This window comes from Ictidomys tridecemlineatus, chromosome 6 (assembly GCF_052094955.1).
Source record: "Ictidomys tridecemlineatus isolate mIctTri1 chromosome 6, mIctTri1.hap1, whole genome shotgun sequence".
Taxonomy (NCBI): domain Eukaryota; kingdom Metazoa; phylum Chordata; class Mammalia; order Rodentia; family Sciuridae; genus Ictidomys; species Ictidomys tridecemlineatus.
Window position 1 is genome coordinate 29,537,223 of NC_135482.1, and position 3,399 is coordinate 29,540,621.

The window sequence follows — 3,399 nt, forward strand, 5'->3', positions numbered from 1 at the left end:
CAGTTTGAATTGTTTTATAGAATATCTCTCTCTCTCTCTCTCTCCTCTCTCTCTCTCTCTCTCTCTCTCTCTCTCTCTCTCTCTCTCTCTCTTTGATACTGGTAATTGAACTCAAGGGCACTCAACCACTGAGCCACATCTCCAGCCCTATTTTGTATTTTATTGAGAAACAGGGTCTCACAAAGTTGCTTAGTGGCTTGCTTTTTGCTGAGGCTGGTTTTGAACTCATAATCTTCCTGTCTCAGCCTCCCAAGCTGCTGGGATTACAGGCATGCACCACTGTTCCCAGCAAATAGAATCTGTTTTAACAATGTAGATTTATCAACAGTATCGATCAAAATCCACTGCTTCTGATCTAATTATTTTATTTTTGCAATTTACTGTTTTTTCTCTCAATGTAATTTTAATAAATAATTTTATTTCTCGTAATAATAATAATAATAATAACCCCAGCACAAAGAAAAATCCCTCATTCTGCTTTGGAAAGGAAAAAAAACCCATATTTTTCTGTTCCCTATCCATCTAAGAGATGAACACACATCCCCTCAAAATTCAAAATATTATTCTTGGCCTTGGAATGCATGTAGAGGCAGTTTTCGATAGGCTCATGCAAGTCACCCAGAATGGACAGCTGGAACCCCTGCAGGCAGTATTGCCTTCATAGGAAATTTCTTAAAATCAGCTCTTGAGAATTGTCTGATTGTGTACTAAGGATCTAAGATCTCAACAACATCTGCTGTTCTATCTTACAAAATAAACTCAGTGGAAATTTTGGAACTGTCCTGGTAAAGAACATTAGTAGCCTTGACCCCACCAGGCAGGATTTCAGTAACTCGAGGCTTGGCAATTTTCTTGGCAGTCCTTTTCCCCTTTTCCACAATACCAACAATCTATGCCTGGCAACCCTTGGAAGATTTGATGGCAGAACAAAAGCAAACCACCTATTCTCTCAGTAGAGAAATCAGTAATACCCTGGAGGTTTCGGCTGAGATTCCTGGAAGAAGTCCAAACTGCCCACTGGCCTTGTGGATGGTAGCCATCTTGGCCACAATGCTGCTGATGAATGCCAAAAGTCATCTCCTTTCTCTGTTGTTTTACAAGGTTCTGAGAATGCTCAAGTATGCCAAAGACTGTGATATCTGTGGCTGCATGAGCATTACACTGTGCATTAGTCAAGTGGCAGTTCTGTTTAGGATAGCCACACTGATCAGAGCTTCCTGATAGACCACCATTTTTTTTTTTTTCTTATTTCATATTTCAGGATTATCCAGCCTCTATTGGGCCCTTACAGCAACTTGAGTTCCCAAGGGTTTGGTTAACATAAGCACCTCCTGAACAACAACGGGGCTGTCTGATATTGAGTTCTGGCCAACATATCACAGTGGCAACTCTGCCAACGATAATCCAAATGCTGACCAGTGTGATCACCAGTCATTGTGGTCCCTCCTTGCTCAGCATCATTCCAAAGCCTTGGGTCATGAGTGGTATTACTTTCTTCTTGTTCCTCCTTACTCACTCACTGTCTGACACTGAGTAACATTAATACATCCTCACGTTCAGTAAAGCGCATGGCCTAGAGGTCTTGGCATGTTTAGCCAAGCAATGTACCCCATGCTGTAAGAACCTTCCATCAAGGGGCAAAAGAAGCCATGGATATGCACCAGTGGCAGGCCCAATGCCTCAAAGAATGACATAAGAGTTCAATCCAATGCCCAGGGCTGGAAAGGCTGGGACAAGGCCAGTGAGGGCTAATGGAGATGACAGGATGCCTTGTGAAATTGCCAATTTCCAGCCACAGCTGAGGCCCAGGCCCTGCTGGGGCTATGATTACAGCCCCATTAGTCCTTCAGGAGTCTGAGCTGCATCCCCTGGCAGACCTTGCAGATTCAGCTCTTCCTACCTGCAAAGACTGTCAGCCGCCAGCTGGAGATGAGTCCCAGTACCAGGGGATTAAAGGACCAGGATTTATAGAAGCCTCTTCCAAGAAAGCCCACAGAGTGGGAGAAACCTTGTGCCACCACCATCATCTCTTGGCTGGCCCCCATAGCTTCCGCCCTTGCACCTGCCTGTCAGGGAGGGGAGGGAGAGGAGAGGGCCCCTTTACGATCTACTCATGTTAATAGGAAATAACAATCAAACATTGTCCTCAGAGATTCTCCTGTGCTTCACAGACTCAAATGTGCACTACCTCCCTCTAAACACCAATTTAAGTGACAAATTTTCATGTGCCCATTTTGGGGAAGGTGATTTTCACATCTTAAAGATTGGAAAACACCTGGCACTCAATACTTCTCAGATAATTTTTGCTATCATGTAACAGTTCTCCTCCAAAAAGTTTTAGAAGTAATCTAAACTATTCCGCCAGATAAATAGCATAGACTTTGAAAAGTGAAGTTGGTACACTTCCCAAATACCATTTAACAAAACATTTCCCTGCAAGAATGAACTGGACTATAGCACTCAGAACTACTATAATTTAGCATTTTTTCAGCAATTTTTATGTGCCAAGCACTATGCTGAATACTGTTATTTGTTTTGTTGAAGCATTTCAACAACTTAAAGGATAGCTACTATTCTCATCTCCATTTAATGGATAAAACAGAGAAATTGGGTTCTTAATTGAATCATCTAAGTTACTAATAAGTGAATGTCCTAAATCGAATAGTGTACCCTCAAATTTATGTCTACTTAGATACTTAGAATGAGACCTTATTTAGAAATAGCAGATGCAATTGACTGAGATGAGATCATAATGAAATTGTGGGTCCTAAATCCAATGACTGGTATCCTTATTAGAAGATTGTGTGAAGAAAAGACAAATAAAAGAGGCCATATAATTACAGAGGTAGAGATCAGAGCAATGCATTTACAATCCAAGAATTGTCAGAGACACCAGCAATGAGGAGAGAGGCATGGGACCACCAGACCCACCAGAAGGAATCGGCCATGTGAGAGTTCATTTCAGATTTCTGGACTCAAGAGCTGTAAGAGAATACAGTTTTGCTGTTTTAAGTCACCCAACATGTGGTAATTTTTTTTTTACAACAATTAGACATAAAAGAATAGAATTAACAATCATCTTAAGTCCAGGTCTGCTTGATATCAAAAGCTAAACTTTCTGTCCTTTTACTGCATTAATCTCACAATTCTTTTATTTATCTCCATTATAGCACTAATCACCTTTTATAGCGGTTATCAATAAGGATAGGGGATATGTTTTTATAAAATTTATTTTTATTTTTATCAGGGTATAGAGTTGACAAATAAAAACCATACACTGTTATCCCTTGGTGTCTGCAGGGACTGTTTCTAAGAATCCCTGCAGGTGCCCAAATCTACAAATGTTCAAGTCCCTCCTCCCATGTATTCTAAAACATCTCTAGATAACCTATAATACCT

At 40.8% G+C, this 3,399-nt stretch overlaps 1 pseudogene; it reads right to left on the reverse strand.

Annotated features, from left to right (window-relative positions):
* Positions 1-746: 746 nt before the first annotated feature.
* LOC101961239 (selenide, water dikinase 2-like) lies at positions 747-1,694 on the reverse strand (annotated as a pseudogene).
* Between the last annotated feature and the right edge of the window lie 1,705 nt (positions 1,695-3,399).